General features: G+C 39.4%; 1 long non-coding RNA gene across 5 annotated transcripts; it reads left to right on the plus strand.

The window, feature by feature from the left end:
- The first annotated feature begins 1,842 nt into the window (after positions 1 to 1,842).
- LOC138737173 (uncharacterized) lies at positions 1,843 to 25,019 on the plus strand. Of its 5 annotated transcripts, none has more exons than XR_011340853.1 (3): positions 1,843 to 2,014; positions 7,347 to 7,584; positions 24,820 to 25,019. It is a non-coding gene; the product is annotated as an uncharacterized lncRNA (long non-coding RNA). The 5 variants fall into 5 exon arrangements; XR_011340840.1 differs by lacking the exon at positions 1,843 to 2,014 and adding an exon at positions 2,058 to 2,103; XR_011340822.1 differs by lacking the exon at positions 1,843 to 2,014 and adding an exon at positions 2,114 to 2,273.
- Positions 25,020 to 25,928: the final 909 nt, after the last annotated feature.

A 25,928-nucleotide genomic window follows, 5' to 3' on the forward strand; every position in this document is an offset into this window, starting at 1 on the left:
GGAAAAACTATGACTTTCCTTAGGAAGTGTGAGGTTACTTGCAGAGCAGAAGTAAAACATCAAAGAAGGAAGGAATAAAGTATGCAAGGTTCAATGTTAGTTCAGAATTGAAATTAGGAATTTGTGGATGACTGTCGACCAAAATTCATTTAATTTATTTTCTATTATGAATGGCATGTGACCTCTTAGGTGCAAGGATTTGCGACATCTTGGATCAAGTCCATGACATTCTTAAGAAGGAGGGTGAGCAGCCAGAAGTTGTGGTACTCATTGGTAACAATGGAATGAGATTGGAAAAAGAATGTGGTACTGGAGAGTGAATATAGGGAGTTAAGAAGGAATCTAAAAAGCAGGACCTCAAGGGTAGTAATGTTTGGGTTGCTGCCCGTGCCACACGCCAGTGAAAATTCATTAGAGGGAGTTAAATAATGGGAATTAATTGGTTAAAAAAACATTAATGTTCAGATTGTTCACAATTATGACAAAAGGATCCATTGATACAATGACTGGGAATGGAATAAAGATATTCTGGGATAGGACAGGAAAAGGGAGATGACATAAATGATGAGCAAGAATCTCTGTTGAATGGCAGAGCAGGCTTGAGGAGCAAAAATGGTGGCTTCTTTATGTTTATAGAAATTATAAGAGCGGCTTCCGAAATAGATGAGGCTTTATCTTCTGATTATCTTTATTGTAGAAACGATCATTAATGTATTAAAAGTGAAGGGAAACTACCATCTTATACTATTTAGGAACATATGGGTAATTAATAAATTAAAAAGAGACTACAGAAGCAATTAAGGGAAGTAAGATTGGATAAACCCCCTGGAAACGATAGCCCATACCCAAGCATCCCAGGAGTGGTTGTTGCAGGGCAAACATGCATTTGAGGTGATCTTCCAAAATATAATAATTCTGGTTTAAGAAGTGAAAAAAAGTGATATGCTTATTTAAGGAAATTGAAGAAAAATGTAGAGAATCTTAAAACAGTTACCCTGAAATTTACAGTCAGCAAAGGACTGAAGTCCAAAATTAAGCATATAACATGATTCTGTGATTCTAAAAAGAAATTTAGGAAATTGTACTATCATTGTGGCTAAGTCAATGAGGCAAAAATCTAATGGAATTTGTGACTTTTTAACAAGCAGATAAATAAGGGGGCATTGAATGTAGTTTATTTGGATATTGTAAAAATCATTCAATATGGTATCACAAAAAAAGATATACAAAGGTTGTTAAATAAAATAAGGCTTTTGGGAAATTGCATGTCTTGGCCACTGAATCAATTCATAGACAACATCCATTGACCTACCCTTATAAGCCACCTCCTCAAAAACTTCTAGCAAATTTGTAGGACATGACCTGCCTTGCAAAACACCACGCTGACTGCCCCCGTCATCTGTCCATTCCTTTCTATGTGTAAATCCTATCCTTAATTATCCTCTCCAGTAGGTTCCCTTCCACTGATGTGAAACTCACCAGCCTATAATGTCCTTAGTTAACCCCGTCCATCCAATCTAAACCTCACCTGTCACTGTCAAGGACTCACCTATCTCCTCACCTGCCTCTTTTGTTTCCTGTAAACTTGCCAGTATTCTATCTATTCCAAAATCTTATCTCCTATACTGAACTTTCATTTTCTGCAATAACCTTTGATGCAGCAATGTGCCATTTGCCTTATGAAAATCATAGTTTAGTTCATTCACCAAATTGGTGGCGCTGCCCGAGCTGCTGTAGCAGGTCTTGTTGCCCAGTCCTACTGCCTGCTGCTCTGTAGAGGCTTTAAACGGCCTGTTAAAGGAGCCAGTTGTTTTAATTTAAAATCCTGCAACCGCAGGGTATGGGCAAAGGATTGTGGTTCCTATCTGTGGTAGCGGCCTTGAGGGATTGCAGACTCCGGAGGAGCAGCGCATTGGCACAGGGCACCAGAAATAAGGGGGACATCTCCCCATTTAGAAGGAGAATCAGAGGAGACCACTCTACAGGGAAGATGACCAATGAAGGGCATACACAGGTGCTGAGCTGTTGATGTCACAAAGGCTGTGGGTAGCTGGCAACTTGAGGTCAAAGGACTTGCACTGAGCTGCAGGCTGCTAGAGACTGGTATGTGAGAACCAGCTGTTGGAACTGGGATTTGAGAGGATGCTGAGTGCAAGAGGGGCTCCTGAAGGGCACTGGGCACTGAAGGTTTCCTCATCGTATCAGAGGTTTGGACCTGGGCTCAGGTTGCTGATGAACTGAACTGGAGTCTTGTGTGGCTGCAGGTGCTGGAGGTGAATCCAGTCACTCAGTACCTCAGAGGGAACTCTCTTTTGCTTCTCCTTCTCTGATTGCAAGGAGCACCAGACAGTGCTAATTGTAAATCTTTGTCTGCCTTAAGGAGATGAAAGGCAATTTCATGTAATATTGCATGTCTGTTTTATTACATGACTATAAATAGTTTCTGATTATCTGATCTGATCTGAATCACCAGCCCCCTCTTTATCTATGTTACTTCTTCGAAGAACTCCACTAAATTGGTCAGACATTTTTTCTGGATAATTGGCCTGTTGGCTTCTGTTTTCCGTCTCCCTCTGTTTCAAAGAAGTATCAATGGTGCGTTATCTAATACGGTAAAAATGTTCTTTTCTCTTCCTCTTTGCTGGTACACTTTCTTTGCAATGTGCATGTCATACACATTGCCAAGAGGTTTTCAACAGCACTTCTCAAATTATGAGCCTTCCCACCCAGGCGATTGATATTATGGTCATGGAAACACCATTGGCTTTTCAAATGTGCAGTCACACCTCTCTAGCAGCAGTCTGTGTTATGAAGTGAATGAGAGGTCATTCTCATGAGTGCTGGAGATTAGAGACCAGCAGCCCTCACCTTCTCAAAGGCAATCAGAGATGGTAATAATGCTGGTTTTGCAAGTGATGCCCAATCCCATGAACGATTAAAGCCAAAATTTCAAAACGTCTCCATAATTTAAATAGTTGAATGCTGATCATGTGGTTAGCAATTTCCCAGTTTACTGCTATTTGAAAGAAAATATTAGTAAAAATGTGAATTCCCATAAATCTGCTGAAGATATTATTCCCAATCAATAAAATGCTTGGGGAATGGCTGGACATATTTTTAACACGAGTGTCCTTCAAATATCAATATTGTTGCTGAAAAGATGAAGAGAACATTGCTGTTCTTTATTGGTTTTGTGTGATGATATTTTAGGAGTTCTGGTGATGCCACTGAGGTCATGATTGCTTCCAGAATAAACAAACAGAACATTTGCAAAGGAACTGGCATAGATAAACAAGATTGCATTTTGGCTGATTTTAGTTTTTATGTGTCTTATGTCTTGTAGTGAACCTATCCTTGATCTTCTTGACCTCAGTTTGCTCGCTTACGTTCCTTATGCAGAGTTCCTGAGATATATATTATTTCACATGTCAGTTGGCTTCAGTCTGTGAACTTCTGCTATTTGTTCTTTCCCTATTCCTTGTAGAATTGACCATTTTCAAAATTCCCTTAGCAGGTCATTTCTCTATCAATGCCTCATTTAGAAACCTTGCTGATCTACCCACTGCCACTTTGGGAAACATTCTTTGAATTGGTAAGATGCAACATCATACCCAAAGATTTAATTCTTCATAATGTTTCCTTGTTCACTTGAACCTGAAACCAAGATTAACTTTCATTTGAGGAGAATGTTTTATGTTTGCTGTCTAAGCCTTTTATTTTTTCATGTACATTGCTATTCCATATTGGTTCAATAATGCTGTGAGGCTGTTGACTTTTTCCAATAGTTGGTTACAATGTATGCACCAGATATGTTGAATCAAGTATATGTACCTACACATTCAACACATTCAGCTACAATACTTCATGTGTATTTCTTCTGTAGATATTAAAAAATATTTTAAATTAATCTTCTGTCAAGTTATACACTAGATGCTCATTTCTTTTGGAAGTAGCATTTGAGAAATTTAAATAGCCAAGCTTCCATGAATCTGGAAAATTTTGTCTTTTTTGAACTATTTCAATGATAGAGATGCGTTGGAATTTTTGTTTTAGTCATTCATGGATGTGTGCATCACAGGCAAAACCAATATTTTATCCATCACTAATTGTCTTCAAGAGGTGAGGGTGTTCTTCCCTCTTGATCTGCAGTAGGGTAAAATATACAGCCAAAGGCAGGACTCTAAAGCATTGATGTGCAGAGGGTTCTTGGTGGGGGGTGTGTGGGGGCCGGTTCAGGTCCGTAGCTCCATGCAAGTTGAGAGGGTAGTAAAGAATGCATATGGTATGTTTGCTTTCATTGGGAGGGGCATTAACAATAAAAGTCAGGAAGTCAACTTGCAGCTCTATAAAGCTTAAGTTGGCGGCACTTGAAGCACTGTGTGCAATTCTCATCACCCCAATGGAGGAAGCCCAATGAGGGCTTTGGAACAGGTACAAAAGTTGCCTGGATTAGAAGTTATGAGCTATAAGGAGGGATTGTACAAGCTTCAGTTGCTTTCTTTGGAACAGAGGTTGAGAGGAGATCTGATAGGTTATTAAAATTTTGAGAGATATTGCAAGAGTAGACCAGCCATTCACAACAATTTTTTGGCAATGGCCCCCTTAGGGCTCTGCTCAAGGTTTATGGGCCCCATTCCCTATAAAGCAGTCACGTAAGTGAGTCTCTTCTGTGCTTTTCTCCTACTGACTAAATAAGAACCATAAAAATTATTTATGTTACATGAAGTGAAAAGAAAACAAGGCTTTTACTCTGAGTGTAAATAGACAAATAGGAAATCACTCTTATTGAACGTAGGAAGGAAGAAAAAATATTAGAAAAATAATTTTAAATTATTAATTAAATTTTAAATAATTTTAAAATATTCTAAGAGCACAATGTTTTGTACACAATGAGTCATGAGGGAGCCTTAAGCATAAAATTGAGGATATGAAAACTTTATAAAAAGAACTTTAAAAATAATTCTTACAAAATGAATATTTTACTGAGATCCTTGTGCATGATGTTCCTGTGCAAATCTTTTGACGTCAAGCTCCAAATTGGATTGTGATAGATGAAGGTCACTTCTTGTGATATCAAATTTGTTCCTGGATTTTGCCAAATAAACTACCTTTCTCAATCCACATTCAACTATGTTGAGGGAAAGGCAATTAAAAACATTTCAGCCTTTTCCCATCGTTTTTGTAAATCTATTTGGCAGATCACTCTTCACCCAAATATCTTTTTAAAATTAATTGAACTTACAGCGTGCAATTATATCTCTGAAGATCAATCAGCCTCTTGAAATTTGGCATCAACATCACTGGGTTGTTCCTCAAATATCCTATATGGGATAATGAGATTTAAAAGGTCCTTGAATCTTTCCTGCAGATCTGGGTGTATTTGCTTTAGGTGTTTGACATAAAGAGCAATGTTATGTCCTTCAATGCCCTCTGTATTTTTGTTCAAATTTGGAAATTTTAAAAATTCCCAACATCAGATATTGCTCCAATAGACTTCAAACTTTTTAAGAAAGGAAACAATGGCTTCCTTAATATCAATGAGGTTATTATGTTTACCCTGTCATGTATTGTTCTATAAATTAAGTTGTCAAAAAGCTATCTGGCAGATAGCTATCTTTGCATCAATGAACTTTTCTTAACTTTTCTTTCTCGTTAAGAGAAGGAAAGGAAACAATTGTGTCCCAGAGGGCAACAAAACGTTGAAGATAATTTCTTTTGGACAGCTACCTTACGTTAATATGCAGTACCAGGAACTGGAAATATTTGTCATTTTCACATCGTTGCCCAGCGTTAGGTCCACAATTGTTTTTCATATCGATTAATGATTTGGTTGAGGATGACACCAAAACTGAAGATGAGAAGAGCAGTGTAAAGTTTGCCTGAGATTGCAACAGGAATTAACTAGGAAAGTGGGCAAAGGAATGACAGAAAGTTTTAACTCTGACAAGTGCAATGTGATACATTTTGGGAAATTAAATGAAGGTAGGATATATGTAGCAGAGCGTAGGGTTCAGGGGTGTGTCGTTGAACAGGGACAAGAATACAAGTACATGGTTCTCTGAATGTGGCAACACAGGATGCAAAGACTCCATGCCTGCTTTTATCAGATGAGGGATGGAGTCCACGAGTTGAGATGTCACATTAGTGAGTTTGTGCAGTTCTGGTTTGCCGTGGTATGGGAAGGCTGTGATTAAACTGGAAAAGAATCAGAAAGGTTCACAAGACTGAAAAAGCTTGGACGATTTTCCCTATGGAGAAGGAGGCTGTGAAGTGACCTCATGCGAGGCATATAAAATCCATGTGGCGTAAAAGTGGAAGATCACAATCTTTTTCCGAGTGTTGGGGAATCCACATTTAAAAGACGTATGCTTTATGCAAGGGAGAATATTTGTAGGGGACCTGAGGGTCAAATTTCACACTCAGAGTGGGGGGTATAGAGAAGGCAGGAAAATTAAAACATCCATTTAGACAGCTAAAGTATATGGATAGGAAAGGTTGAAAGGGATATGGACCAAACACAGGTAATGGGACTTGTTCAGGTTGGCATTTTGGTTGACATGGACAAATTTTAAATTTTAAATTGTAAATTTAAAATGTAGACATACAGCATGGTAACAGGCCCTTCTGGTCCAATTACACCCAATTAAACTACAACCCCATACGCTTTGAAGGGTGGGAAGAAATTGGAGCACCCGGAAGAAACCCACAAGGAGAATGTACAATCTCCTTACAAATGGTGCTGAATTCAAACCCAGGTTTCTGCATTGTATCAGCATTGCACTAAATCAGTGGCTCTCAACCTTTTTCTTTCCACTCACATACCCCTTTAAGTATTCCCTACGCTATTGGTGCTCTGTGATGAGTAAGGGATGGCTTAAGTTGGTTTGCAGGTGGAAAGAAAAAGTCTGAAAACCACATCATACCTAATTGACTCGTTATGTGCATGGTTTCATAACTCCAAAGGAAATGGGCCAGTGTCCATTTATCTCAAGCAAAATAATTCAGTCTAGAGCAGTGATTCTCAACCTTCCCTTCCCACTCACATACCACCTTAAGCAATCGCTTACTAATCACAGAGCATCGATGGCATATGAGTGGAAAGATAATGGTTGAGAACCACCACATTAAATGCTATGTTAACTGTGCCACTCTTCAGACAACTTGAGCTAAAGAGTCTGTTACAATGATATACAACTTTGTTACTCTAGTCTATATATTTCACTCAAGGATGTAAACACATCGATGCTACTACTCAATCTTCTCCCCTTCCCGATTAGTAGTCATTCTGAAGGCCCTAGCACAGGAACAACCTATATCAATTAATTTCATTTTTTTTCTCCACTCAGAGGAGATCAAGATCAGAATTCAGCGACTGTTAAAAGTAACTGTGCAGTTTGGGGAAACCATCTTAAAAACTGAGGATCTTGTGGAAAAAATGGAAGACATTTAGAGGAAGCTCTTGGAAGGTTCTACGACCAAGGGAGAAACAATGAGAGGAGGTGTTCAGAGATTTAAATGATAGCCTAAGGAACTGATTCCAATACCAGAAAAAAATGTTGTGGCCTCAAGTATTCAGTCAAAGAGGTATAATTATATCCCTATGTTGCAAGGGCAGCACAGTTAGTGTCGCAGTTGCTGCAATGCTGTTACAGCGGCAGTGACCGGGGTTCGAATCTGGCACTGTCCGTAAGGGGTTTGTAGGTTTTCCCTGTGTCTGTATGATTTCCTGCAGGTGCTCCGATTTCCTCCCATCCTGAAAAACGGGGGTTGTAAGTCAATTGGGTATAAATGGATGGCAAGGGCTTATGGGATGGAAATGCCTATTACCATTCTAAAATTTAACCTTTAAAATGTAAATCGGCCCATTAATACCTCTTTGTCATTTGGAAGGAAGAGTAGTGATGATCGTGGGTAATGTAAATTCAAAGATGGATAATAATTGTACAGTAGTGTTCATCACCCTAACTCTTATAAATCCCATTAGCTTTGAAGTAGTTCCCTTATTTACTCCCACCCTTCACTACAGGCTTCCCCATGCCTTTCTCATTTTTATACACAAAAAAAGCCCATCAGGCCAAGTTCCTGGAATGTATATCCTCATGAAATCTTACTTCCACTGGGTTCTGTCACATTTGTGGCCCGAAATGTGAAGTTAATAAAACATTAAACACAAGTTTAATCAGGTAAACTTCTCTGTTGTCTTTATTTTCCAGTTTCCCTTTGTTCTCTTGCTTGTGCTCTTATCTCTCTCATACCACGTGACTTCCGGTACATCTCATACATATTCATTATCATGACATCCCTCCTTTAATCAGAAATAAACTTTACCTTCACTTACCAATATCCCTCGGAAACATACAAACATCGTAACTAATGGTAATACTATAACTCAACTACATAAAATTTACTTCCTACAACATTCATACATGCACTTTATGATATAAGATTAAAATACTGTCCCAAAGTACTTATCAAAACTATGGCAAAAAGTCTTCGTATCGTTTGGGCACTTTCCGGTTTCGTTTCGGCCTGCCTGCGATATTGTCGTCGCTTCTCGGTTGTTCACTCTTGGCGTCGGACATACTGCTCGCCACGGCTTCGGGTGTTTCTGGCGCTCTAGTCACTTCATCAGGAGTGCTGGTAACTGCCTCTGGAACATCATCAGGTCTCTCAGTTTCAGCATCTCGTATTGGCCTTTCAACCTCTTCACTCGATGTATCTCTGGACTGGTACCTTTTTACACCTGATACATTTCTCTTATACAGTACTCCAGTCGGAGACTTGACTGTCACCATACTGCCACTTCTGGATACGACAGTATAGGGTTGATGGTAATAAGGTGTGTCTAGCTTACCACCAGTTTCATGCCTCACTAGAACATTATCTCCTGGCATGATGTCTGAGTACTTGGCTCCACGTTTCGAATCTGTGTACAGCTTTGCTGCACCTTTCTTTTCAGTATCGTGGTCCCTCATCTCCTGGTTGTCTCGGATTTCCTTTATTTCTGGCATTTTTGTGCGGATTTTTCTCCCAAAAAATGCTTCTGCAGGACTTTTTCCAGTGGTTGCATGAGGCGTTGCTCGATAGACAGCCACAAAAGATAGCAATGCTTCTCGCCAATTTTGTCCTTCTGCGTGTGCAATCCTCAATCGTTTTTCAATGGATTAATTTTGTCTTTCTACTTCTCCATTGGCTTGCGGCCATTTCGGAGTTACTTTATGATGGTGGATACCTGTGGTCCTCATGTATTCCGTAAATGTCTCTGAAATGAATTGTGGACCATTGTCAGAGTATAATGTAACAGGTAATCCATATCTTGCGAATATCTCTGCTAATGCTTGTATTGTTTTTTCAGTGGTTGTGGACTTCAACACCACGTACTCATAGTATCTGATGTAGTAATCTATCACTACCATAATTGATTCACCCGTCGGTAAAGGTCCAAGAAAATCAACAGCTACATCGATCCATGGTCCTGTCGGAAGTTGCATACTCCGGATCGGTTCTGGCGGATTACTCCTACTTGTGATTTGACATCCGTGACAAGTTTTAACAAATTTCTCGGCGTCTTTATCACAACCTGGCCACCATACCTTGGTCCTGAGGTTTTGCTTTGTACCAACAATGCCTAGGTGTCCTTCATGCGCTAAGGATACGATCTTCGGTCTCAATCTTTGTGGTATCACCAATCTGCAACCTCTTAATACACACTGTCCGATGCAACAAACTTCGTCTCTAATGGGAATGTAAGCCTTGTGAGTACACTTGTCCCATTGTCCACTCTGTATGCATTCTCTTACTTCCATGAGTTCTGGATCACGTTCAGATTTTCTCTCGACTTCCTTTGTAGTCACAGCTTTCGGTGTCGCCTGAATAGCTACGAAGCGTACAAAACTCTCTGTTTCTGTTCCCAATTCTGACTTGGATTATGGACCTCCATCCTTCACCAATCTGGACAGCGGATCAGCAATGTTTGCTTTCCCTGCTATGTGGATTACTTTATATTTGTAGGGTTGTAGTCTGAGTACCCATCTTTCTATTCTGGCACATGGTTTGGATCTAGGTGCATAGATCACCTCTAATGGCTTATGATCTGTGATGAGTTGAAATTCAATGCCGTATAAATATGCATGGAACCTCTCACAGGCCCATACAAGTCCGAGTGCTTCTTTCTCTGTCTGAGAATATCTTCTTTCCACATCTGATAACGATCTGCTGGCATAGGCAATGATTCTTGGTCCTCTATCATGCATCTGGACCAACACGGCTCCTAAACCAACCGGGCTGGCATCCGCTATGACTTTGGTTGATGCCGCCGGATCGTAATATCCAAGAGTTTTTGCATCTTCAGGCTTTGCTTCAGCACTGTGAACGCTTTCTTCTGCTCAGATCCAAAATGAAATGGTACACCTTTCCTGGTTAGTTTCCTTAGTGGTTCTGCCACTGTAGCGAAATTAGGAATGAACTTTGCACAAAAATTGACCAATCCTAGGAAACTCCTCACCTCTGTTGCGTTCTGAGGTGCATGTGCCTCTGCAATAGCTTTCACCTTGGCTTCTGCAGGGTTTAGTCCTTCCCTTGTAAGTCTGTGTCCCATGAAGTCCATTTCTGACACATCGAACTGGCACTTGTTTCCATTCAAGGTAAGGCCTGCTTCCTGTAGTCTAGATAGTACACGCCTCAACCGTTTGTCATGCTCTTCCTTCGTTGGTGCATGGACTATGATGTCGTCAGAAATGTTGGCAACTCCAGGAATGCCTTGAATCACTCGATGGATTTCATACTGGTAGATCTCCGAAGCTGCATTAATTCCAAATGATAGTCTCTTGTAACGATACAATCCACAGTGAGTCACAAATGTAGTTACATCTCGGGAACCTGGATCCAGCTCTACTTGATGATAGCCCCATTTCAGATCAATTTTTGAGAATACCTTGCTGGTAGTTAGTTCTTGAAGTATTTCCTCCACTGTTGGTATAGGGTGTCGTTCTCTAATTATAGCTTCATTGGCCATTCTCATGTCAACACATAGTCTTATGTCACCCTTTGGTTTGGGCACAATCACTACGGGATTGACCCATTGTGTCGAATGTTCCACTGGTTCAATAATGTCTTGTTCGATCAATTCTTTAATTTTGGCTTCGACTTTCCCACAAAGTCCAAACGGAGTTCGGCGCATTGGTTGTGCCTTGGGTTTGACCGTTTCAATTGTCGACCTTTCAGCTTTCCTACTCCTTGGAAGAGTGCGGGGAATTCTTGCTTCATATCCTCGTATGACTGAATTGAATTGACACAAGCTCCAATATGAAGTATTGCCAGGTCTTGCGCTGTGCTTCTACTCAGCAATGGTTCTCCCCTCTCTTCTATGACCATAAACTCTGCTTCGGTGTACTTATCTCCAGCTTCAACAGTTGCAGTAAAACATCCAATGGTCTGCAATGGCTTGGTTGCTGTGTATGGATACAGTTTCTTGGAACACTTCTTTGAGGTACAGATGATCTTTTTCCTTTTCAAATCCTCCCATAAATGTCGATCAATCACATTACTGTCACTGCCTGAGTCTACAATGACCTGCACTGTCACTCCACCAATGATCACTGGGACCTTCTCATGATGTACTTCACTCAACGTAAATTGGTAACAACTCTGTTCCTCCTGGGTATCATCATCGTCACCGTCTATCTGGCAAATGGTATCTTTCTTTCGAGGATGCTTTCCTTTCCCCCAGGCTTTGCCTTTGGAAGTTGTACTCCTCTTCTGGTCTGCATTGGACTTGCTTTTGCACTTCTTTGCAAAGTGGTCCTTACCTCCACACTTTCTGCAAACTTTGCCTTTGGCTGGGCAATATGGGTCTTTTCCAAAGTGACCTCGGTTTCCACATCGACAACACTCCACGTCCCGTGTTAACGTATATCTTGGCTGATTATGGCGATGTGAGAGCCTCTTAATTTGCTGGCTTGAGTTGTCTTTCAGGGTCATGGTATGAAGTTGCCCTTCAACAGCCTCTAATGCAGCAGCAATGGTTAAAGTATCGGTGAGTTCCAACTCACTCCCTCTTTCCAGTAGACGTCTTCTGAGTTTATCTGATCTGCAGTGCTGTACGACTTGATCCAATAATTGGTTGTCCAAATCAGCTGGCATGTAATTGCATCCAACAGCTAGCTGGCGTAGTCTCGTCACGTATTGAGCAATTGTCTGGCCATCTTCTTGTCTCGTTCTCCGAAACAAATGGCGTTGAAATGTAGCATTCGGTGTCACTACATAGTGTGCATTTAATGCATCTACCGCTTTCTGGTACTCATCCTTTCTTCCAGTATTCAAAAGTGTCTTAAATGTTGCCCGAACTGAGGGTCCCGCAGTGAAAAGAAGTAACGCCCTTCTCTGCGCTTTTTGTTCAACCGTACCGGTAGCTAGAAATAGGCCACAACTGTCGGCGTAGGATTCAAATTCTTCCAGCCATGCCTTCCACTTCACACTTACAGTGCTTGCATCACCAGTCGGGTCAAAATGAGCAATTCCACTATGTGTTAGAAAGTCACCGTCTGCCCCAGCCATGAGGAAATATTCCAGCCCCAAAAGTACAAAGCAAAGAGAAAATTCTTATCACCTTGAAGTTGTCTGTAATCCTCTGTAATCTTGTTTAGTCTTTAATTTTCTTCAAGCTTCTTTCATCCTCGTCACCAATGTCACATTTGTGGCCCGAAATGTGAAGTTAATAAAACATTAAACACAAGTTTTATCAGGTAAACTTCTCCGTTGTCTTTATTTTCCAGTTTCCCTTTGTTCTCTTGCTTGTGCTCTTATCTCTCTCATACCACGTGACTTCCGGTACATCTCATACATATTCATTATCATGACAGGTTCCAAGTGAGATAAGCTCGTGATGACAGTCATGGTGACTACTTGGTCAAGTAGTATTCAGGAAAGCAATGGCCAATTGACCTGTTAGGGGGTCACAATATAGTCATGCAAATTTTGATAAGGAAATAATGTTCTGCAGCAACTTCATTGAAAAGGTATCATGCACATAATGATCACTCATCTGCCCACAACCCCATATTTTGCACTCTGCAGGATGTGTGGAAATCACTGGAGTGCACTGAAACAGAGAATTTTAATATACAGTATTTTTCAAATCTTGGATATTAGAATAAGCTCATTTCAAAAATAGTGAAAATAAAGTTGTGGGATAGTCTTAAAAATCCATGTTTATATATGTTATTCAGAAGCAAATTTGCCATCCTCTTCTGCTCTGTTTCCTGTGATTTCAACTTCTTTGTCCCCTGAATACCTATCTGAAATGGAATAGCTTTTGGATCCATACAGTATTCTCTTTGACATAAGGATGGACCACTTCCAGATTTGTCATACTGCTGTCTTAATGCAGAAACATAATCTTTGCATCCTTTCGCCCATCCTTTAGCATAAACCTCAACTCAATCTCTTCCAACTGCTATATTCATAACTTTATTTTAATGATACAAATGAAATAACTGTTGGGAAATTGCTTAGTTGCTTGTCTTCAATCTTGTAAAGTAATGTCCAGCAAACTTATTTTGTAAATTCTGTAAATTTCACTTGTATATTCTTGATGAACTTGTGCACCGGTATTGTTGGGTCTGGACTTCCTGTGTTACCTTAAATGCGTGACCTTGGAGAATTCTGGTCCCCTTCCCCCTGTAATAGTTTGGAATGGAGGGCTCCTAAATTCAGAAGCCACATGCAGCCTCTCCACACTGAATACCGGCCCTCCTCTTCTCTCCCCGAATCTGTCCCCAGTCTGCAAGCCCATTGCAGTACAGTGTAGAAGATTGAGAGTTTATAAAGTAAGAGACTCAACATCTGCTAGATGAAGGATCATTGAACCTAGCACCAGCCTGTGGAAAGCGCAAGTGGTAGTGGTAAACATAGGAACATAGGAACATAGGAAGTAGGAACAGAAGTAGGCCAAAAATGGCCCATCGAGCCTGCTCCACCATTCAATAAGATCATGGCTGATCTAATTTATGACCTAACTCCACCTACCTGCCTTCTCCCCATATCCCCTAATTCCTCTATCATGTAAAAATTTATCTAACCAAATTTTAATTATGTTTAATGAAGCAGCCTCAACCACTTCCCTGGATAGAGAATTCCAAACATCACTACTCTCTGGGAAAAACTATTTTTCCTCATCTCTGTCCTAAATCTACTCTCCCGAATCTTGAGACTGTGTCCTCTGGTTTTAGTTTGCCCGGCCAGCTCAAAAAACTTCCTACATCTATCCTATCCATACCCTTCATAATCCTATATGTTTCTATAAGATCTCCTCTCATTCTTCTGAACTCGAGCGAATACAATCCTAGACAATTTAATCTTTGATCATAACTCATCCTCTTCATCCCAGGGATCAACCTAGTAAACCTCCTCTGGACCGTCTCCAAAGCCAGTATATCCTTCCTCAAATATGGAGACCAGAACTGGACACAGTACTCCAGGTGCGGTCTTACCAGTACCTTATACAGTTGCAACATTACCTCCCTACTCCTGAATTCAATTCCTCTAGCGATGAAGGCCAACATTCCATTTGCCTTCTTAATAACCTGCCGCACCTCCAACCTAACCTTGTGGGATTCATGCTCAAGCACTCCCAAGTCCCTCTGCACAACACCATGTTGTAGTTTTTCACCATTTAAATAATATTCAGCTCTTTTATTCTTCTTGCCAAAGTGGATAACCTCACACTTATTAACATTGTACTCCATCTGCTAGACCTTTGCCCATTCATCCAGCTTAACTATATCCCTCTGCAGACTCTCCACATCCTCATTACAATTTGCTCTTCCACTCAATTTGGTGTCATCCGCAAATTTGGCTACACCACATTTTGTCCTCTCCTCCAAGTCATCAATGTAAATGATGAACAGTTGTGGGCCTAGCACCGACCCCTGCGGCACCCCTGCGGCACCCCACTTACCACTCTCTGCCAACCTGAAAAGCTCCCACTTATCCTAACTCTCCGCCTCCTGTCAGACAACCAATTTTCGATTCATGCCAATATACTTCCCTGGACTCCATTTTCCTGTAACTTACTGATAAGTCTCTTGTGCAGCACCTTATCAAACGCTTTCTGGAAATCCAAATATACAACATCAACTATCCACCGCACCCATTATATCTTCAAAGAATCCTAACAAGTTTGTCAAACAAGATCTTCCTTTTCTAAAACCATGCTGTGTCTGCCTGATTGAACCCTTACGTTCCAAAAGTTTCACTATTTCATCTTTAATGATGGCTTGAAGCAATTTTCCAACTACAGACATCAAGCTAATTGGCCGATAATTTCCATTCTTCTGCCTACATCCCTTCTTAAAAAGTGATGTGACATTTGCTGTCTTCCAGTCTGCCGGGACCTGCCCAGAATCCAAGGAATTTTGGTATATGACCACCAATGCATCAACTATAACTTCTGCCATTTCCTTCAGAACCCTTGGATGCATATCATCGGGACCCAGGTGATTTGTCTGGCTTTAGTCCCATTAGTTGCTCCATCACTACTTCCTTTGTAACAACTATTTTATCAAGGCCCTCCCCAACATTCGCATCCTTAACTCTGCACTTGGGCATGCTGGACGTGTCTTCCACCGTGAAGACTGACACAAAATATTTGTTCAATGCCTCGGCCATTTCCTCATTTTTTGTTACCAGTTTTCCTTTCTCATCCTCCAAGGGTCCTATGTTAACTCTGGTCACCCTCTTTCGTTTTATATATTTAAAATTTTTTTTGCTTTCTGTTTTTATATTTTGTGCCAATTTACTTTCATAATCCTTTTTTCCATTTCTTATTACCCGCTTTGTAACCCCTTGTTGTCTCTTAAAGTTATCCCAATCTTCCAGTTTCCCACTGCTCTTTGCAGCTTTGTACACCTGCGCCTTCAATTTTATACACTCCTTTATTTTCTTTGTTAACCACGATTGATTTTTCCCTCCCTTGCTGCCCTTTTTCCTGACTGGAATATATTTTTGTTGAGCATTACAAAATATTTCTTTGAAAATCTTCCACTGTTCCTCAGCTGTTTCATCAATTAGCCTGTGCTCCCAGTCCACTCTTCCCAATTTCTCCCTCATCCTATGGTAGTCACCCTTGTTTAAGCATAATATATTAGTTTTAGATCTACCTATTTACCCTTCCATTTGAATGAGAAATTCAATCATACTATGATCGCTATTTCCCAGATGGTCTCTGTCTATTACATCATTTACTCGACCTGTCTCATTGCACAACACTAGATCCAGGAGAGCATTTTCTCTTGTTGGTTCTTTAACATGCTGCTCAAGCAAGCTATCGCAGATGAATTCTATGAAGTCCTCTTCCAGACTCCCACAACCAACTTGACTTTCCCAATCTATGTGGAAGTTAAAGTCCCCCATGACTATTGCCGTATCATTATTACATGCCTCACTTATCTCTCTATTTATTTCCTGTGCCACTAAACTATTGTTATTTGGTGGGAAAGAAAAGGGGGAAAAGAAGTCCAGACTAGTAATTGACTATAGCCAAACTATTAATTGGTACACGCTCCTGGACACATACCACCTCCCTCGTATTTCGGACATGGTGAATGATATCACGCAGTATCGGGTCTATTCTAACATCGACCTGAAAGCTGCCTATCACCAGCTGCCAATCCGTTCTGAGGGCCGACCATTTGAGGCTAACGGTCGTCTCTATCAATTCCAGAGGGTCACTTTTGTTATCACAAAATCCTTGAACCTCATTTATAAATCTGACAAGTGCGTATTCAGGACTAAACATCTGGCTATCCTTGGCTAAGTGGTGGAAGATGGCATCACCGGCCCTGATCCCAATAGGATGCCCCCCTTGTTAGATCTCCCCATCCTCAGGACCATAAAGTCTTTGAGGAGATGCCTGGGGTTCTTCTCATATTACACCCAGTGGATCCCTCAATACGCTAATAAGGTTCACCCTCTCTTAAAAGCCACTTATTTCCCCCTCTCGGCTGAATCCCAAACAGCTTTTAACTACCTCTGGAACCACATTGTAAAAGCCGCTATGCACGTGGTTGGCGAGAATGTACCTTTTCAAGTGGAAAGTGATGTTTTGGACATTACCCTCAACCAGGCAGGCAGGCCAGTTGCACTTTTATCTCAGACATTACAAGGCCACAAGCTCCAGAACCCATCTGTGGTAAAGGAGGCTCAAGCCATTGTAGAAGCCATAAGGCACTGGAGGCATTACGTGGCTGCTAGGAAATTTATGCTCCTCACTGACCAGCGCTCGGTCACATTCATGTTCAATAATGTCAAAGGGGGCAAAATCAAAAATGACAAAATTGCGAGGTGGAGGATCGAACCTTCCACCTACAATTATGACATTGCCTATCGGCCATGAGCCCTTAATGACCTTCCAGATGCCTTATCTAGAGGAAACTGTGCCTCTGCACACATCAGCCAACTGCAGTCTATGTATAATGAGCTCTGCCATCCAGGGGCTACCTGCATGGCTCATTTTATCAAGTGCGCAATCAGCCCTACTCCATGGAAGACGTCAGGGAAATGACCAGGTCTTGCCAGGTCTGCGTGCAGTGCAAGCCACACTTCTAACATCCTGCAAAGGTGCACCTGATCATGTCATCAAGGACCTTCAAACGGCTCAGTGTCAATTTTAAAGGACGTCTCTCCTTCACGAACAGGAACACTTTTTCCCTCTCTGTCATTGACGAATATTCCAGCCTCCCGTTTTCCATTCCATGCCCAGACACGTCCACCTCATCAGTTATGAAGGCCCTAGACTCCATTTTCAATCTGTTTGGGTATTCCAGCTATATTCATAGCAACTGGGGCTCATTGTTTATAAGTGACAAGCTGCATCTCTACCTGCTGGTGAAGGGCATCTCATCCAGCAGGACTACTAGCTACAACCCCCGGGGAACGGGCAGGTTAAAAAGGAAAACACCATGGTTTGGAAGGGTGTCAAACTGGCCCTGAAGTCAAAAGGCCTTCCAGACTCATGCTGGCAGGATGCCCTCCCCATGGTGCTCCATTCCATCTGGTCGCTACTATGTACTGTGAACAATGCTACTCCTCATGAGCTCCTATTACTTTTTGAAAGAAGGTTGGCATTGGGAACTACATACCCCAGTCTGGCTCACCACTCCTGATCTAGTCCTTCTCAGGAAGCACGGGAGGAGAGGGGCGTGGCAAGATGGCATAGAAGAAAGACGTGTGTTCCACCTTTCTCCAGCTGGATTATTAAATACCCGATTTTAAAAAGTATAAAAGTGGTTAAAAATAATATTTACAGTTTTTTGAATAACAGTGATTCATCATGGCTACCAATGTGAAGAAATCCAAAACTCAACTTCAGAAGAAATTACCATAGAAAAATGTAGATGATCTGAGGCCTACCTGCACAGCTGAATCCATGGAGTCGTTGTTGGGAGTCTCCAAGCCTCAGAAGACCCCTGCCCATTCAAGCTTGACTTCGGCGCCATTCCTGCAGTCGCAAGATGGCACCGGCACTTTGGTGAGTTCGGTCGTAGCCAGCCCGCGTGCACATGAAGCCATGTGCACGGGTGGCCCGACCGGAAAATAGGCCTGTGAACCCGTGACTTTGCTGAGTGGCCCGGGGACGCGCAGTGTAGCATCAGAGGACGCTCCTGCGCATCCGGCAGTTCTGCTGGGCATGCGCGGAGCATCTTGGATCCGTGACCTTTTGGAAAAAGTGTGGGCTGTGGGGGAGCCCAAGTGCCAGCGTCGGGTGTCCAATCCCGCAGCCGCACAGTCAAAGGACCTATGGTGACTGAAGGAGAAGAGGAACTTACTTTCTTGGAATTTGCTCAGGAGGAGGAACCTGCAGTTAAAGAAGGTAGACCTAAAAAAGTGGCTATGGAATCTGGATTGGACTCAGTATTCATTGTTTTGGAAGGGATTGCTTCCCAAATGGATAATATGTCAAAACAAATGTTAACTCAAATGACCAAAGGATTTATGGAGGTGAAAACAAAAATGAATACTTTGTGTGAAGCAATCTCAACTATGAAACAAGAAATGACTGTAGTTAAGAATGATATTAATAGATATATAAAATCTGTTGATATTGTACAAGATAATTTAAAAAAAATTGAAACAGCCTTTTCTGAATGTCAAAATCAAGTCGAACGCAATAAAGGAAAAATGGAAAATGTAGAAGATTCTTTTGTAGATTGGGGTATTCAAAGGAGGGATTTATTGATGAAAATTGATTCATTGGAAAATCAAATCTGGAGAAATAATGAGAAAATAGTTGGTCTTTCAGAGGACTTTGAAGGTTCTGATCCAATAAATTTTTTTAAGCATTGGATTCCAGAGGTACAGAGCTTTTTTCTAAAGGTTTGGAACTGGATCGGGCCCATAGAGCATTGAGGAAAAAACCAAGAGCGTTCTTGATTCGTTATTTGAAATATCAAGATAGAGAAATGATTCTATGAATGGTGGTACAGAAAGCACGGCAGAGTCAATCCCCATTGATGATTCAAAATAATAGTGTTTTTTTAATGCCGATTTGAGTCAAGGGGTTATTAGAAGACGACGGGAATTTAATTCGGCTAAAGATATCTTATGGCAAAAGGGCTATAAATTTGCTTTTCATTATCCTGCAATTTTGAGGGATTTTTACAAAAACTTTCAATCTCAATTTTTTGAGATCATGATGCCTTGGTTTTTGCTAATTCATTGCCAGAATTGCGAAGAAATGGGTGGTCTTCACCATCATCTCCTAAGAGGATGATAAACAGAAATGGAAATGGGAATGGGAAAGGGTATGGAAAAAATGGTAAGAATGGAAAGAATGGAAAGAAAGAAGAGCTGACACGAAGTCTCTTGACATTGAAGATCCGGAACAATCATTAGGCTTGGAATCATTGGGCTGAATATATTTACTGTATTTGATTGTTTTTAATTACATAATGAATATGTATCTGGCTGGGGTGGGGGGGGGGGGGGGTGGATGACACTGAAAGCTTTGACTGTCATCTGCCATTATCACACCCAGATTTTTAGGGCGTTACTACCTTTGGGTGGTTTTATAATTTTTGGGTTTTTAAAAAAAAATTTTATTGAGAGGTGGTTTTTTTGTGTTTTTGAAGGATTATAAAGGGGAGCATTATTTTATAGAGTGTAAATATATTAGTAGTTAGTAAAAATGTCTACTTTGAATTTTGCATCTTTTAATGTTCAGGGATTAAATAATCCAATTTAGCGAAAGAAGGTATTGGCTTATATTAAAAAAATGAAAATTGATATTGCCTTTTTACATTCGACTGAAAAGGAATATTTGAAATTGAAAAGAGATTGGGTTGGACATGTGTTTTTTTCTTTTAATTCTAAGGCAAGAGGGGTGGCGATTTTGATTCATAAAAAATTATCATTTGAATTGGAATCTTCAGAGGGAAATATAGGTAGAGTTTTATGGATGAATTGTAAAATTTTTGCTGAATCTTGGACTTTGCTTAATCTTTATGCACCTAACATTGCAATCTTAAAAAAAAAATTATTGCTTGAATTCTGAGACTTTCTGATATATCCTGCTTCTGCCTTTTCTGATATTTTCCTTGAAGACTGGTTCAGGCCTGAAATATTGGCAATATATCTTGGACCAATGGCATCATGAAGAAAGCCTCTACTTCCTCAGGAGTTTGCGGAGGAGCTAGTGGAGTTGTTCAAGTGAACCGGTACGGACCTGAAGGGCCGACATGGCCTGTTTCCGTGCTGTAAACGGTTATATGGTTAATATAGAAGATGAGTGGTTTATTTCAGAAGCTTTTTTATTGTTAACACAAGTTAATGAAAATATTTTAATTGGGGGAGATTTTAATTGTATTTTGGAAACTTTATTGGATAGAAATCTGAAGAGTATAAGGAAATCAAAGGCGGCAATACAAATCAAAGGGCCGATGAAAGATTTAAATTTGGTAGCTGTTTGGAGGAAGGTTAATCCTACAGAGAAAGATTTTTCTTTTTATTCACCACGATATGATTCATTTTCTAGGATTGATTTTTTTTTGGTATCAGCACACCTACAGGGTAGAGTACTGCAAGTTGAATATAAAAAGAGTTCTATCAGACCATTCATTATTACTTTTTCCTGTGAAAGTTCAGAAGTGGTACGTTCATTGTATAGACTGAGGTTTAATGCAATGTTATTGAAAAAAACAGGGTTTATTACTTTTGTTAAAGAGCATATCTCTTTATTTTTGACTGAGAATATTAATTCTGTGGATAGTCATTTTGTAGTATGGGACACATTAAAAGCTTATTTGAGCGGACAGGTTATTAGTTATTCTACTAAAGTTAAGAAACAAAATATGGCAGAAAGTTTAAAGTTGGAAAATCAGATTGCTGAGTTAGAGAAAGATTTTCAGAAGGATGTGACCGAAGACAAAAAACCTGCATTAGCAAAATTGAAATTACGCTATAATACTTTACAAACTTATCAGTTAGAGTGTTTAATTAATCGAACTAAACAACGTTATTATGAGTTGGGGGAAAGAGCTCATAAGGTACTTTCTTGGCAATTGAAAGCTGAAAAGGCATGTCAGATTATTAATGCCATTAAAAAGAATTCAATAATTTCTTATAAGCCTCAGGAAATTAATGATCAGTTTTATTAATTCTATGAAAAATTATATATTTCTGAGGGGAAGCAGGATAATGGTTCTATTGGATCTTTTTAAATCTAAATTAAGGTTACTGGTACTAGATGAGAAAGATATTCAGGAATTGTAATCTCCATTTAAGGAAGCTGTACAGGAAATGCCAAATGGTAAGTCCCCAGGGGATGATGGATTTCCTGTGGAATTTTATAATTTTTTTATGATGATTTATCTAATGTATTTGGAGATGTGCTAAAACAAGTTACTGAAGAACAAAAGTTGTCAGAATCTTGTTCAAGTGCTTTAATAGCTGTTATTCCAAAAAAAGATAGAGATCCATTAAAAGTGTCTTCATATAGACCTATTTCTTTATTAAATGTAGATTATAAAATTATAGTCAAGGTATTAGCTAATAGACTTGCTACGTACTTACCTAAGTTGATACATACTAATGAAACAGGTTTTATTAAGAACAGAAATGCATCAGATAATATTCTTTGATTAATTACTTTGGTCAATGCATACTGAAAGCAGCTTAACCATCCTATGGTGGCAGCACTAGATGCAGAAAAGGCTTGTGATTGGGTTGAGTGGGATTTTTTATTTAAGGTGTTAGAAAAGTTTAAATTTGGCACTTTTTTTATTGGTTGGATTAAAGCTTTATATACAAACCCGATTGCTAGGGTGGTCACAAATGGTCAGATCTCTTTACCATTTAGGTTGACTCATTCAACTTGGCAGGGTTGTCCATTGTCACCAGCCTTACTTGCATTGGCTATTGAACCTTTTGCTCAGACTATTGGGCAAAATGATGAAATTAGAGGGATGAAGGCTATGAATGAAGAATATAAAATTAATTTATTTGTAGATGATGTAATGATATATTTGACGGAACCGGAATGGTCATTGAAGCAGTTACAAGAGTGTTTGTCAAAATTTGGAGAACTGTCAGGATATAAAGTTAATTGGGATAAAAGTGAAAATTTACCAGTTGGAATAGGAGATTATTCAGTATTTAAAATTATTACAAAATTAAGGAGGACAAATAAAATTAAATATTTAGGTGTGCTTGTAGATGTTAATTACCAGTCATGGTATCAGTTAGATTATGTGCCTATATTAAAATGGATTTAAGCAGATTTGATTAAGTGGAAAGATCTTCCATTGACTTTGATTGGTAGGGTCAATTGTACTAAAATGAATATTTTTCCTCGAATACCTTGTTTACTTTCAAAAAATTTTTTTCAGGATTTAAATAAGGTAGTGCGGGAGTTTTTATGGAAATGTAAACTAACTTGAGTGGCATTGTATAAACCTACATGGAAATATGCGTTAGGTGAACTTCAGTTACCACATTTTCAAAATTATTATGAAGCGGCACAGTTGAAGTTTATTAGCAGGTTGATGGATCTAGATCAACCTCCTAGCTGGGCTAAGGTGGAAATGAGGTCGAGGTACGTGAATTTATATTTCTTTGGAACTTGAATTTGTTACAGGAATATAATATGCCAGTATTGAAACATTTGTTAAAGATCTGGATTTTAAAAAAATAGGGTTTTGGGATTAAAAGATAAATTATCAATTTTAACTCCATTGTATAAAACCAACTTATTTCTTTTTCAATGTTTAATAATTATTTAAAGAGTTGGGATTTTAAGGGTATAAAGACAATACAGGATTGTTTTGAAGAGGGACAATTTCTTTCTTTTAATAAATTGAGAGAGAGATTTGATATATCTGTAAATTCTTTGTTTGAGTATTACCAACTTAGAAACTTGGTAAAGGATAATTATGGTAGAGAGATGAATTTACCTACTTTGTCGAGATTTGAGTCTTTGATTTCCTCTGTACCAAAGAAGGGTTATATTTTGGTTATGTACAATTTGTTACAAGATAATATGGATAAACCAGACAGGGATAAATCTAAATTTAAATGGGAGGGTGATTTAGTGTTTATTTTTCCTGAAGATGATTGGGTGGATATGTGTCAGGACAATGTAATCAAATTGACTAATGTAATATATGGAATGGTTAATTATAATTTTTTTACATCAGTTATATTTGACTCTGGAGTTACTAAAAAATATCGATTTAGTAATTCAGACTTATGTTTTAGATGTAATTCATGTATTGGAACTTTTTACATGCTGTTTGGACTTGTGTTAAAGTTAAAGTTCAACCATTTTGGTAAGGAATTAAAGTAGTTTTGGAAAAATTGTACAACTTTACATTACCATTAGAACCAAAATTTTCTTGCTGGGTAATTTGATTTTGTTGAGGGGATTAGGTTTGGATAAAATTCAAATTGCGTTTGTACATTTGGTGTTATCAATAGCGCGTAAATGTGTTGCGAGTACTTGGAAAGATAATACAGAGATTAATATACTACATTGGCAAAATGAATTGAAAGCTTGTATTGTTATGGAAAAAATTACTTATAATTTACATGATAATTATTCTTTTTTTGTTAGTAAATGGTCTCCGTATTTGGAATATATGCATTTAGATATACTTTGAATTGTTCTTAAAATTTATAATTTTTTTTGTATATAATTTATATTTTTGGCTCCCCTTAAGGGAGCTGGCTAAAGGGGCGGGAGGGTGGGTTTGGGTTTATTTATTTATTTAAAATTTTATTTTTTTTCAGGGGTTTTTTTTGAGTTTTTAAAAAAATTTGCTTTTTATATATATTTGTAAAATTAATTTTTGATGATTATTGGATTGTATGTTATGTTTTTTCTATCTTTAAATAAAGTTTGACAAAAAGCAAGCATATGAGGAGAAGCAAGACTGACCCCATGCTGGAAAGGGTGAAACTGCTGCATGCCAATCCCACATATGCTGAACCCAGATGGAAGGGAGGACACCATCTCCAACAGGGACCTGGCACCCACTGGAACAGAGGGTCTGTTGCCTCAAGTGCTCTGCGAGCTATGGAGCTCATTCATGCCACTCCCAGTCAGGCCCTCAGGGGATCCAGTTCAGGAGGAAAGTATATCCACCACCACCGTTGAGCCAGAGACCAACCTCCCTCACAAGAGGACCGGGGAATCCAAGGAGTCCAAGGCCCCCTGGCGCTAAGGCGCTCCACCAGGATCTCTAGACCCCCCGAGACGGCTTAAATTTGTAAATAACTTTTTTTTGAACCATTTGTTTCTGAACCTATGTTCTCTGTCTTAATTCACAGACCCTAAATTCTACAGGAAGGGGTGAATGCGGTGAACTAGGATTTACTGGTAGAGTGTTGTGCTGATGGCTGGCCCTGCGTCCCTGCTCCACCCCCATCTGCCCATACATTACTTTGGCTTCCCGCCTAAACCCAGAATCCTTCTGAAGACTACTGTAATACCCAAACTTTAGTTATAAGCTAATAAAAGTGCTTGTTCTCTGTCCCACCATGAGATCTTTTATTCACACTACAGCCTTGTATGTTTTATCCTTGTAGCATGAACATGCAAATAAGGGATAAGTGCAGGAATGTGATAGCGAGGTCAAAGATTCCATACCACATAAGAAGATGTTCAAAATCATCAGATGAGATTTCCCAGCAAAATGCCAGATTCAGCCCTCTGAATCCACTGTTTCATTGAGATCAATTGAAGTCTAACATTTGTAGCATCTTTAAAAAGAGCCACATGCCAGCAACTCAATCAAAATGTTTGAAAACTCAGCTCCAACCAACTCTTTGTAATCTGTGTATCAAACCCTGATCTCTTGGAAAACAAAGCTTTTAATATAATATTTTGTTTTCCTCTTAAAGTGATTTTCCATATTTCCCCAATCTGTTCCCTTTTAATGATTGATAATCAATCAATTTCTCTCCATTTTTTAGAATGCAAGTACAAGTGGTTGGGTCTTTTGCTTTGTAATGTTAACTCAAAACAAGGAATGTTCACCAAGACATGGTGGAGAAAACACAGCATTCATCATATAACAGCACCAAATGGTGCTAATTAAAACACACTGCTATGTCACTACACTCTAGCATTGGAGCAGTACTCATTCAGATTCTCTGCTGGAAGTACAAGTCGTTAATTTTACTCCTGCGAGTCAAAAAGAAAGAAAAATAGATTATTTATAAATTCATGGAAATATTAATCAAAAGAAACATTAGTGACTTGACTGAACAAACAACTATTTCAGTGTTTGTAGACAAAAAAATATAGTGATAATTACACCCACCGTACTGCCAAAAAGATAATTTGTAGAGTGGTAGGCCTGAGAAATTGTACAGGCATATTAACTAATCTGTGATTTTATGACCTTGAAGCATGGTAAATTGGAACTACTCCCAGA

The sequence above is a fragment of the Narcine bancroftii genome, chromosome 1, assembly GCF_036971445.1.
Source record: "Narcine bancroftii isolate sNarBan1 chromosome 1, sNarBan1.hap1, whole genome shotgun sequence".
Taxonomy (NCBI): Eukaryota; Metazoa; Chordata; class Chondrichthyes; order Torpediniformes; family Narcinidae; genus Narcine; species Narcine bancroftii.